Genomic DNA, 13542 nt, shown 5'->3' with positions numbered 1-13542 from the left:
CATTTTGTTTATTCTTCATGCTCTATGAGCTTTACATTGTTCATCCCCTTTACCCTTTGGAGAAGAAATAAGGATATGTATGTAGAATGTATTTGCTATTTCCATCATCCTCGTGTATATAGGTATAATCTGAGGAGAAGAATGTCTTCTCAGAGAGAAATAAAGCCTGAACCTCTTTGGAGTTTATCAGATGTGCCAGCTGTATTTACTTTTATCACCTTGATGAAATGTGCACACCAGGTTTTTCTCTGGGAATTATTTCAAGCTACACCCTGTTTCCATTCTGTATTCTTTGATAGAAGTCCTTGTCTGCACTCCCTCGAGTGTCCATTGCCTATGAAGTCCTTCAGACTCTTTCTGTACATATTTATTCCATTCCACTTACGGATTTAGTAAATCTTGTATGCCATTATAAATACGGTGTTACATTTGGATATAATCTAACACTCCATTCATTGACTTTGCTATTAAAATTGCTCCAAATACAGACTTTGCTGGCTTTTCTGTTTTAACAAACAACATCATAATCTTTTATATTATTATCTTAACATTAGCTTGCTTTCAGACACGGTAAGATATTCTAGGTTTGCATTTGTTAAATGTTTGTAACAAAAAAACTAATTAATCAAACAAATACAAATCACTTAAGGGATAAATTGTCGCTACTCATGTCCAACCAGCGGAATAAGGCAACGGCAACTGTGTTCTTCTTCAAGCGGTTTATTCAGCTATCCCTGTACAGTGAGCTTCTTCTCTCTCTCCTTTCCTTCTCTTGTCTTCTCCTCTCCCCAGCTCCTGCAGCCCCTTATAAGCATTGTCTTGATCCTATCAGCAACTGCCACGAAGTCACTGCTAATTGGCCACTCTCAATGATGCAAGGTGGGGTGATCGGGTAACCACACCTCTCAGCACATACAACTCCATATATGGAGTTGTCTTTTCTCTCAAGCAATGCCTATGCCAAGTGCCACTTTGTAATGGTGAGAGTGGAGCCGCTTCCCACAATAAATGGCTTACATTGTCCACAGTTTTTAGCTTTCATTGTACACCCAACATGGCAGAGGCAACTTGGGGCACAGGGATGAAGCAGTTAATCTCAGTTTGTCTGAAGTCACAAAACATGGTATCAGGTGTAGGGTCCTTCTCTTTTTGTGGGCCTCAAGTTAGATTAATCAATGGGAGTCGTGCCTGATTATAGAAGATTGCCAGTTCTGGCTCTGTATACCCAAATTGCTAGGAGACTTTGTTTGGGTAAATCTTAGATTTAAGGGAGTTTCCACTGCTTTAGTTTTCTACAATATTCCACAATTGTTGTTGTCTCTTGCAGTATTCTGTCTCTTCACCATGCCCCTCATTTTGTTCCTGGACACTTGTACTCCCAACCCTACAACCACTAAGTCCACCAGTAAAATGTATACTATTTTACCTTCCTATAGAGATCATGTGCACCCAATAGAGCTCTTTCTGTTACTTAGCTTCTCTGGATCTATGGACTATGGCATAGTTATACTTTCTAATGTTCATTTATAAATGAGTACATAGCATGTTTGTTGTTTGGTGTCTAGGTAACCTTCCTCAGGGTAAATTTTTCTGATTTCATCCATTTGCAAAAGTCATGTTGTCATTGTTTTTAAAGATTATGTAATACATTGTGTAAATGCCTCATATTATCTTTATCCATCTTAGGTTGAAGGACATCTAGGTTGTTTACAGAGCCTGGCTATTATGACTAAAGCAGCTATGAACATAGTTGAGTAAGTTTCCTTGTGATAGTATGAGGGATCTTTTGAATATATGCCCAAGATATAGAAATACAAATAAAATAAAATAACAGAGATAGTTAAGCAAAGCTATAGAAATAAAAACTACATGGTATTGACATAAAAAGAGACAAGCTGATCTATGGAACTTAATTAAAACTCCAGGTGTACGTCAACATATTTATGGTCACCTGAGTTTTGATAAAGAAGCCAGAAATAAAGGGTGGGGAAAAAGAAAGCATCTTCAACAATGGTGCTGATCTAACTTGATGTTATCTAGTAGAAAAAATTGCTAATAGATCCATATCTATTGCCCTGCAAAGAACTCAAGTCCAAGTGGATCAAAGATCATAACCTAAAACCAGAAGCACTGAACTTAATAAAAGATAGATAATTGGGGACTAGCCTTGAATGCATTACTGAAGGAGACAATTTCTTGAACAGACCAATAATTCAGACACTAAGAGTGTCAATCAATAAATGGGATCACATGAAACTGAAAATCTTCTGTATAGTAAAGGAATCCATCCATAGGACAAAACAACAGCCTACAGAATGGGAAAAGATATTCACCAACTCCTAACGTGACAGAGTGGTGACATCTAAAGTATATAAAGAACACAGGAACTAAACACCAACAGAACAAACAATACAAATAATACAAATAAAAATGAGGTAGAGGTTTACACAGAGAATTTTCAACAGAAGAATCTCATGTGGCCGAGAAACATACACACACACACACACACACACACACACACACACACACAAAATCAACATCCTAAGCCATCAGAAAATACAAATCAAAACAATTTTGAGATAACACTTGACAACTATCAGGATGGGTAAGATCAATAACACAAGTGACAGCTCATACTGATAAGAATGTGGACAAGGGTGCACTCATCCATTGCTGGTGGGAGTGTAAACTTGTACAGTCACTATGAAAACCAATATGGTGATTCCTCAGAAATTTTGGAATCATCTAGCTCAATACTTAACTATACCATCCTTAAGCATGTACTCAAAAGCAATATTAACTGTAAAATTCAGTGGCATTAAACACGTTTATATGCTCTGCAAATTTATACAACATCTAATTCTAAACTTTTAAAGTTCACCTGAGTAGAAACTTGACATGAATTAAACTGTTGCTCTTATTTCTCATTCTCCAATGATTTTGCACCTATTTGCAAAATCCACATATTAGTTTATCAGAATTTTACCTTATGGCAATTTGTATTGTTTTCTTTCTTCTTGTTATGTTTTTGTTGGTGTTTATTAAATATTTAAAATGCTTACATTTTATCTCTTTCCTGATGCCAATACTAATTTCAAGGACACAGAGGGTATGAAAGAAAAGAGTTTGGGGAAAGGATGAAACAAGGCAAGTGCACATGTTGTAATAAATACAGTAAAGAAGATTATAGGTAGGAGAGCCATAGTATGTACTTTTTATATATTAGGAAGAGATCTGCTATAAGACAGGCTGATTTTAAAATTTAAAAAGGAATGATAGTATCTCAACATAAAAATAGTGTTGGTCTTAAAGTTAAAATTCTAAACTAACGTCTCATTTCAACTACTATCATGGTGTTGCATCTCTACTGGGAGGAATTGATAGCTCCAAATTCCCAATAGATATTTTCTGTTGTAAAACAACTTTCTTTTATCTTATCTGTTCATCATATAATGCCAGCATTGAAGTGGAGAGTTTACTCTAGATTAATTATGGGTAAGAGAAATGCCTTTTATCACAGATGTATATTTTTATCTCTACATTCCTTACTTAATATTATGAGTAATTTTATTTCAGTTTTCTATCACCTCAAATGTATTTGGTAAAGGATAATATTTATAGATTACATATATTTCACCTTTTGATATTAAACATGGTCAACATTTTTTCTGAAATTTCAGTGGGTATGCCTTAGTGAGTGCCTGTGTGTCTATCTGTCTGGCAGTTCATTTGTATGCTTTCTGGCATTTATTTATTTTTATTTCCTATTGACTGTGAATTTCACATTATCCACCCCAATGCCACTCACCTTCCTGTCCCTTTGTATTCTTCCTCTACTGTTACAACCTTGTTGGGGACCGCACTAGCCCCAAGTTGGGGCGGCCAAAATAAATGTTGCAGCCCAGGCAAAATGTTGAGGCCTGAGCTGACCCACGTTTGGGCGGCCACTGTATCCCGGCCCAAGCTGCAACTCCGGTCTGTGGGTAGAGGTTCCAGCAAGAGCGAGGGTGAGGGCAGATTCTACCTAATGTCTGAGATTCGTCTCTGATGATCCCTTGTATTCTCTGATCTTCGTCTATATATTCTCTGATCTCCGGTTCTGTCTTCTATAGTCTGACTTCTAAGCCACGCCTCTAAGTTACACCTTTAATCATGCCCTTAGGTCTTGTCTCTAACTCTGATCTCTATACTTCTAAGTCACACACCTTTAATCTCACACACCTTTAATCTCACGCACCTTTAATCTCAAGGTATCTAAACCAAGATTATCGGAGTGTTCTCAGCTGTTGTAGGCTATTGTAATTCAAGTCTCTTGTCAGGGTATATGGCTCAAGATGGCTGCAAAGCTGATAGCCGCTTTCTGCTAAAAGTCGGCCCCCAACACAACCTCTCTCCCAAAATAAATAAATACAAACAAACAAACATAGCAAAGTATAGAAGACTTCTTGTCCTAGAAGCTGCAGCTTTGGATCTGTAGGTCTGGCCCATTCAAATGCTCTAGCAGTTCAGAGATGAGATAGGTGTTGCAGTGCACCAACTCAAAGCTATAGATCAGGGCCTGGGTGGTAGCATAGTTAGTCAACCCTGCAGATTTCCAAACTTTCACCAACAGAGCTCTTCAGATTTTAATCCAGATAGCTCACCCAACACTGGAGCCAGTAAGGGACAACATCACCTACCCAACTCTCTAGCCCTCTGGGCTGCCTCACCTGCACCCATGCCATCAAAGCTATCTCTAGTGTGCTGCTCACTTGAGGTGCTAGGCCACTCTCCCAATGATGCATCAAATGAGGAGCAGAGCCAGATCTTCCACTCTCAGGATATTGTATGTACCATCTCTCATGACTGCCTCAGTTGGTGAAGGGGTCATCTCCTACACCACCTCACAGCAGGTGAGTGTTGGGGTCAACTCTCCCACAGTCAATGAGTCTTAGGCCAGCTCATTGATACCTCTGTCACTAGGATCAGCTCTACTGTGCTGCCCAGGTAAGGTGAAGGGCCTGGGCTTCAGAGCACAGCAGCTAATGAGATGTAGTGAGTGTGGTGTTTATTTCTTTTTGTTTCTTTTCATAATTGTTGAAAATTTTTTATATATTCATTTCTTGGTTCAGACTACTGTTATTTATTTTTTGTTCTTCCCAGTGTACTTGGGAAGTTTATATTATTCTATGTTTATATTATTCTTCTAGTAGTACAGGTTTTCTCTCCTCATACAATTCTTTATATATTACTTATATTTTATTTTTTCTGTCCAATGCTTTAGAACATGAACATCATAAATATCATTTTTCTTGTTGCTCTATTATATGACATGTTTTGTAATTTTTGTTTGAAAATTAGAAGTTATGGATTCAGAACATAAATAACATAAATGTGCCTTCTTATTTATAATTTATACTCATCTTAGTATATGTAGAATATGTTTAAGACTAACCTTGGACTACTATGAGTTTTAATTCCTTCTAATTCTGTCGATGTCTTTCTTTGACTTTTACTCTCTCCCACAGGTGCCTCCATGTTGATTCTGAACCTTATAAGTCTTTCATTTGTAATGTTTCCTTAGTTAGAAGATATTTGATGAACATTTTGAATAAGAATATAGTCAGTAAGTTTGAATCTGTTAATGGAGTTGTTTTAGGAGATTTGGCCTTTGCAATGCAGTTTCAGCTTCCTTCTCATTCTATACCATTTCGTTTTGTTTTGTCTTTTCCCCCTTATCTGCTACTTTTTCTCTGACCTCACTATTCATAATGCATTTCCTTCAGAACTTATCTCATTGATGATGTCTATTCATTCCTTACAAGAGTAAGATAGCAATAGGGTCATGGTGTAGTGATACACATTGCTACAAGTAGTCAGGGCTTATTTTAGGTTTCACAGTTGCTAAGTGCCTTTAAACTATCAGCAAGCCTAATGAGTAGAATGCACACACAGAAAGTTGCTCATTATTCTCACCCTCTACATGTATAGGCAGAATAGGATTTTCTAGCATTATATAATTAATTGACAACATAGTAGGTTAATGCAGTGAATGTAGATGAAAGCACAGGTTACAGCCCTTAGTCCATTCCCACTCTTAATTTTGATGCAAGCTTCTGCTGCCCATCACTCATCATGTAAATGCTTTCATCAGTTTGTCCGTTTTAAATTTTCTGCTCTTGGTAATTAGGTCTGATTTCAGCACTCTCTTCCTGAATGCACTTCTTTTTCTGCAATTTTGAGTCATGATGTACATTTAAATATTCACTGGTAGATTTAAGAAACTCTATTGATTCTTAGATTTTAACTTTTTCATTTTTATTTATTATTTTATTCCAAGCCTAGGGCTGATGACTAAACAGGGCATTTGCATGTTAGTATTAAAATTGAATAAATTGAGTACTTAAATTTATTTTTCTTTTTACATTTGTATTTATGCTACCTTGTAGTGTTTTGTTTGGCCACTGAAAAGAAGAATGAATAAATCATTATAAGCTATGTAAAACATAGCCATTATCTGCAAATTAAGGAAATTGATAGCTAAAAGTTTGTCGATCAATATCATTAGGAGAGCTCTAAAAATATATCAATACCTTGCTACACCCTAAGAGGTGCTAGTTAGTAGGTTTGGAATCAGCTTAGCCATCATTACTTTTAGTTACCTACCCAAGTATTACTAGGACATCAATGATGCTTAAGGATCCTTACTCTACAGAACTTTAAAACAGCATCCCTAAGGAAAATTTGAGATACAACATTGACTTTTCCTAATGAGTGAATGGAAGATGGGTTTCAAGGTATCTCATTTCAATATTTGAACACTTTTATATGCACATTGTCAAAACTATTTGCAACAAGAAATAAATGTTTTGTCATGATATACCAAGGAAAGCAGTTCTTATACCACCAGGTTAAAGAGATTGTGTTTAAATTGTCTTCTATGGATTACTTAACTCATAATTCATGGTTTGCTGGTTTTACTAAAAGTAAACTGCTGGTTTACTTTTAGTAAAACCAGCAAAGTATAGCAGTTGAGAAGGGAGCAGTTGAGCAGGGAGAAGTATAGCAGTTGAGAGGGTTTCTGAGCATCTAGGGCCTCTACTAGATATTGGTATATGTGGGTCTTTCTGTGTATTTGCATATATGGGTATTCATGTGTGTGCATGTGTATGTGAATGCATGCCTGTACAGATGGATGAGTCTATGTGTGCATGCATTTGTGTTTCTGCACTTGTGTACATGTGTTTATGTGTATATGTGCATGCTTGTGTGCATGTGTATGTCTATGCACATATATAAACACAACAGTGCATTGTGTGAGCTAGGAGTGAAGCCAATTATATTATTGCTCCTATTGAAAAGAGATTAACAAAAAATGATGGGCTATAAATGCAAAATGTAATATTTTAAGAGGTTTGTGAATTATATAGAAAAGATGTACTCTTTTTGAAGCAAGTATGGGATCTGTGGCTGAATATAGAAGCAGAGAACTGAGGAGTCACCAGAAAGACCCTGAAGTACTTTCAGTTGAGAGTTAATGACCCTCTACCCACTAATTTCTACAATCATGTTTCTACATAAAATTTCCTAAAGTTGAACTCAGCTTTCTATGGAAATGTATATTTATTCTAAAAATAACCACTTGAGGTATAGAAGTTTCTTTTTCTTGAACTCAGATGTGCCATATTAATATTTTAAAGGTGCTATACAGTTTGGTAAGCATATTTAAGAACAATAAACTAAATAAAAATATCAACCCTACCAATATCAGGTCTTACTTCTAATTAAAAAAAGATTCTGAGCTGCTGTGGGATTTTTCAAAACTGGAGCCACAGCTGGAAAGCTTCATCTTGCTGGTAATGAGAAAAGCTGTATGTGAAATAAAATTTTCAATTATGAAAAAAAAAAGAGCTGCCTTCAGAAGTAAAATCTTACGATTTTTGTTATAAGGGAATTACATTTTTTTAAGGAAACCTAATGTGAAGTCTGAGAAGATGAGAGTTGGATCATTAATAAGATCCAATTGAAAGACTACAGAATCTCATCATTTACAAACGTGGGATAATTCAGTACATCTTTTATAATTTTTAATTTTTAAATTTTGTTGTAATTTTTGTGTATGGGCGTTAGTGGAATCTCCATGTTTGCAGATGCCTGTTGAAGCCAGAAGGACATGTCTGATTACTTGGGGCTTGAGTTACCCAACTTGTGAGTGGCCCAACATGGGATCTGAAGTTGGATCTTCTGCAACAGAAGCAATCATCTTTAACTGCCAATCATCCTTAACTGAAAAACTCCCCAGTTCTTAAAGCCTATTTTAATTAAGCGTGAGAAGGTGACTTCAAGGACTTTTACATAGAAGGAAGAAAAACAATACAAAATGAAGTTTACCAAGCAAACCAACAATAAACAATAAACAAAGCAAGCAAGCAACCAATCAATCAACCAACTAACCAACCCAAAATTTATTATGTCAGTTGCAGCTTTATTTATAGATGAAAGAGTATTTTACATATAACAGCACCTAATATAATAAAGCCTCAGTTTCTAATTGAAGAACAAAAATTTGTCCGTATTCACATAGTTTATACAAAATAGAATCATTTTTCTTGAATCAAATCTCAACTCAGTGTAAACACTAACAAGAGTGTTGAATGGTATAAAAGTATGAAAAGATGTTCTCTTGAGATGAAATTTTGTATATGTACTCTAAATAAGTAAGAGATCTGAAGGTTAAAAGCCTACAAACTTTGATCTCCATAATGAAACCTTTATGTTAAACACTTGAGAGAATGTATTGTTTTTGAGTCTCATCTCTTTTTCTTTAGTTAATTAATTAATTTTAAATAACAAATTTTAGACCCCTGTCCACCCTCTGACTGTTTCACATCCCATACCTCTTCCCTGAACCCCTGTCTCCATGAGGATGTCCCTACCGCTACCCCTGACCCCACCAGACCTCTAAACTCCCTGGGGCCTCCAGTCTCTTGAGGGTTAGATGCTCAAGGGGAGGCCCCAAGACCTGACATTATTACTGAGGCTATGAAGTGCTCACAAAAAAGGACCTATTATGACTGCCCTCTGAAAGACCCAACAAACAGCAGAAACAGTCAGATACAGATATTTTCATCCAACTAATGAACAGAAGCTGCTGACCACTGTATTTGAATTAGGAGAAAGCTGGAAGAAGCATATGAAGAGGGCGACCCTATAGGAGGACCAACAATTTCAATTAACCTGGATCCCTGAGATCTCTCAAACACTGGACCACAGTACACCAGTTGATATGAGGCCCCCAACACATATACAGCATAGAACTGCCAGGTCTGCATTTAGTCAATGTCCCATCTCTTAATTAGCTCAGTCCACATAAATCTGTGAAAGATTGCTTCAGTCCACCCAGGGAGATGTGCTTATGGGTGTCTAGAAAGTTTATGAGGAAGCTTTGAAAGAGTCTGCAGGTACTTCTGGGTTGAGTGGGTAGCAGCATTGGTCCCATTGCTAGCAGTTGTCCTCCTTGAACTATTTAAATGATAAGTGATATCTTGAGAGCTGTACCCTGGGCCTGGTCCTCAACTGCTTCCTTCTGCTTATTCTGCAGCAAAATCCAAGATGCTACTTGCTGCCTTGTCTGTTCATTGGGAACTGGCCTGGGACCCAGTTAAATTCAGAGTTGGCTTCTAAGTGTTTCCATATTGGTCAAGATAGGAGTTCAAATTTTCTCGAGATATGAAGTTAGTCTTTGGCCTGAGCTTCCTTTACATGAGAATGCAAGAAGGATCATGAGTATCCTCTATCTTGTTTACATTCTTATAGGCATGAAAGAGATATTAGCTATTTCACCATTGCTATGACAAAACATCATGACTAAGACTTCTTATTGAAAGAAGAGATGTATTCAGCTTTATAGTTCCACAGATATAAAAGTCTATTACACTCTCATCTCAGAATCCTGGTAATAGGCAGGAATGCCAGCTGGTGCAGCCATCCCAGAACTTCCATCTTAAATTGCAATCAGGAAGAACAGAAAGTGAATGAATAAATAGAGTTGTTAATGTCTTAAAGCCTTCCACAGTGACATACATTGTATAGGGTTACCACAACTCCTAAATCTCCCAAATACTCCTACCTAGTGGGTCACAAATGTCTTAGAATGGCAAATTCTCATCAAAATACCAATACACCAGGAGAGAGAGAGAGAGAGAGAGAGAGAGAGAGAGAGAGAGAGAGAGAGAGAGAGAGAGACAGAATGAGAAGATGACAGAGACAGGGACAGAGAGACAGAAAGATAGACCAGGGCAACGACAGAGAAAGAAACATGCCATCATGGATAAGAAGTAACTTCTGTGGGAAGCTGGGCATGTTGCATTGAATCAGACACTGTTCTCTTGGTCCTCCATATACTAGAGAGTGAGAGAGATCAGTAATTTTCTGGAATGGTGGTCTAGATCCTTGTGATCTGCTTAGAAGGGTCATTGCCTCTCAGACACAGCTCATAAAGTTCAGGTCCTGGATGGACTCTGCATGGGGAGCTACTACACTGATAGTCATTGCCATGGGGAGCTACCAAACTAGTAGTCATTGCCTACAGTACTTACCCTCAAGGGGTATAAAAGGATCATATGCCACAGAGAATTTGATGTCACAGCCAAGGTCTCCTGAAGCATTGCCAAGACTCTTCAGGTAAAGGTTTTCTGCAGCACACACTCTGAAACATCATTACCTGACTGTTGGCTGATGCCTGAACTTGGCCTGTGAAAATGTGCATAATACCTTTGTTTAGAAGGGCCAGAGTGTATAAGTACTGTCCTCAGAAACATCAGTGGTAGGCTCAGTTCTGAAGGTCCATGATCCATCTGTGCTGTAGAATGTCTGGCTCCTGTTTCACAACATAACTACTAAGTCCATACAGATGATACCCAGAATTTCTCCATTGGTCACAGCCTGCACTGCTTTGTCCACAGATGTGACAGAGCTTCTATAAGGAGGAAGACCAATGACATCAAAGCATAGATGTGCTTTTCTATTGGAATATGAGTGTTCCCACATATCCCACCTGCTGTTTTAGAGGGCAGGCTCCTGGAACCAGGTTTTCCCTCACTTAAACCTTTTCCTCCTGTTGTTCAGACAAGTCCATGGCCATTTTTTTTTTTTTTTGAAAATTTTTCTTCACCTAGCACTTTGTCCAGGATTCTACTTCCCCCAAGATAAATTCAAGCAAACTTGAAAACCACAGCACATCTGAGGAATGGGGAGGGTGTTCTTGCACACTCATAACTCACATACACACATACTCCAACCATTTTTTTGTTTTAAATCGAGATTAGATTTCTATACCACAATAGTGTTACTTAAATTTTCACAGGCCTTAATATTTCCCCAGGTATACAACCATGACCATTAACTAATGAACTAATTACTGAATATTCTCAACATTCCAATAGAAAATCGTACACCTATCATCACCAAATCATTTCCCATTCCTCCTCATATCACGCTGCATACAACTCTTGTATCTGTAAACACAGAATTTGTCTTACGGAGAAAATTTGTATCAGTGGAGTCATGCATAATGCATTTTTGGAATTGTCACTATTTGTCTTTTTGTGGTTAAGTTCATTCCTTTGTATAGTATATTAGTTTCCTAGGCATGTGTGTGGGAAAAATGGAGTGGCTTAAAATAAAAATATAGTCTCACTTTTATGAGAGTTAAAATTTGTATTAAAGGCTGCGATCCCTCCACAACTTTGGGTCGCACTTTTTCTACTTACTAGATTCTAGGCCACAGGGCCATGGCTTTCCTGATCTCAAGGAATTATCCTCATCTCTACTGAAGATCATGTGACTTTGTCCTTGAGTATTTTTGTGTTTATATGATGCTCAAGTCTCTCCTATATTTTAGTGGCCTTATCATTACTTAGCCACACTGAAAAATAATTGATACATTTAAATAAAGTCACATTCTCGAGTACCTTAATTGAAAGTTTCAACATATTCTTATAGGTAAAAAGGACAATCCCTAACATAGGTAATTTTCATTAGTTAATTGTTTATTAATTATTATGGTAATTATTGAATGTATACACATTTGTGTTCTTTATTTTAACTGTCTTTATAAAACTTGAATGTCATTTATATATATTGCATTCTGTATTGATTTTATGTTTTTTGTGTGTAAATTGTATTTTGCAGTGATTGTTTGATCCTCACACCTCTCCTAAGGAAGATTTCTGGAATTAAAAATTCATATAGAAATTCTATCTTTTTAAAAGCAAAATACTGAACAATTTTCTAAAAGTATTTGTATTTTGTATTCCATAAGTGTTTTCAACTTCACATTTTGACAAATACTTATTTTCAATCATTGTAATTACACCTATCAAATGAATAAATATTATCTACTTGATGTTTTGATTTTTATTTTCTACCTATAATAACCACCTTTTCATATGGTTATTAACCACTTGAAGATAAACTCTTTATCTTATTTTTAATTAGTTTATTTGTATCTCATGATACTCCTCAACTCTTACATCATCTACTGGGTTAAGTAAATGTTATTAAGTGTTTTATAATTCTAAAACACCTTGTTTCACATTGACATTGATGCAAAGAATAAAAAGATATTTAAGCCCCCTTTCTCTATGCTTTAAAATGTATTTTTTTTATATTATTGGAACATATATTTTCATACAATATACTTTTATCCTGATTTTCCCTCACCCAAATCCTCCCAAATCCTCTCAACCTCACCACTTCCTCAAAATCCACACTTGTCTTTCTCCCTATCATTAGAAAACAATTTGGCAACTAAATTCTACGAAACAAACAACCAAATAAATAAAACAAAACAAAACAAAACAAAAAAACATGAAGGGGAAAAAGAGCACAAGAAGCACAGTTACACACAATCATTAAAGAAAAAACGGCTCAGATGATCAGAAAGAAACAAGATTATATTTATGAATATCACATTCTTCATCCACAGGAAATAGCAAGATTTTGTTCTACCACAGTGGTTTTAAGAACATGGTCGTTTCTTTGTCTTTTTCTTCTTCTTTTGTTCTTTTTATTTTCTTCAACATAAGTATAAATATTCTGCATGATGTAGTATGTCTATGATGTTAAAAACTTTTATCCCTGAAATGAGGTGGCCACAATCTAGGCAGATTTGCTCAAAGTGTGCTACATCACCATCCCCTGTGAACTTTAGGATGTTTGGAATCAAATTTTAGGTCTAGAGCTATTCAATCTATGTAAATTCGGTCCTATCTCTCATTATCACAAGCCCATCAGAGTCTACATTACAAAGTAATGTTCTAGACTATAAAAATGTTATTAGTGTGATGTGTTTAAGAGACTGTGGCCCAGTGTTTAAGAGATCTCAGAAGTACAGATTAATTGAAACTACGGGTCCTCCTACAGGGTCACCCTCCTACTCAGCTTCTTTCAACCTTTCCCTAATTCAACCACAAGGGTCAGCAGCTTCTGTCAAATTGGTTGGGTGCAAATATCTACATCTGACTCTTTCAGCTGCTTGTTCAGAGCTGCCCTGTTTCAGAC

The 13542-nt window shown here is 36.5% G+C and overlaps 1 long non-coding RNA gene across 2 annotated transcripts in view; it reads left to right on the top strand.

The window, feature by feature from the left end:
* Positions 1-12385, top strand: part of LOC143443949 (uncharacterized) — a 37051-nt gene extending 24666 nt beyond the window's left edge. Inside the window, exon 4 of one of the 2 annotated variants that reach the window (XR_013113405.1) lies at positions 12172-12385. This is a non-coding gene — a long non-coding RNA (uncharacterized LOC143443949). Of the gene's footprint in view, positions 1-8129; positions 9575-12171 lie in introns of those variants that run through there. The other variant, XR_013113406.1, reaches the window with a different exon arrangement.
* Positions 12386-13542: the final 1157 nt, after the last annotated feature.

This window comes from Arvicanthis niloticus, chromosome 11 (assembly GCF_011762505.2).
Source record: "Arvicanthis niloticus isolate mArvNil1 chromosome 11, mArvNil1.pat.X, whole genome shotgun sequence".
NCBI classification, from domain to species: Eukaryota; Metazoa; Chordata; class Mammalia; order Rodentia; family Muridae; genus Arvicanthis; species Arvicanthis niloticus.
Note: the sequence above shows the minus strand (reverse complement) of the source record. Positions and strands in the feature narration are given on the sequence as shown.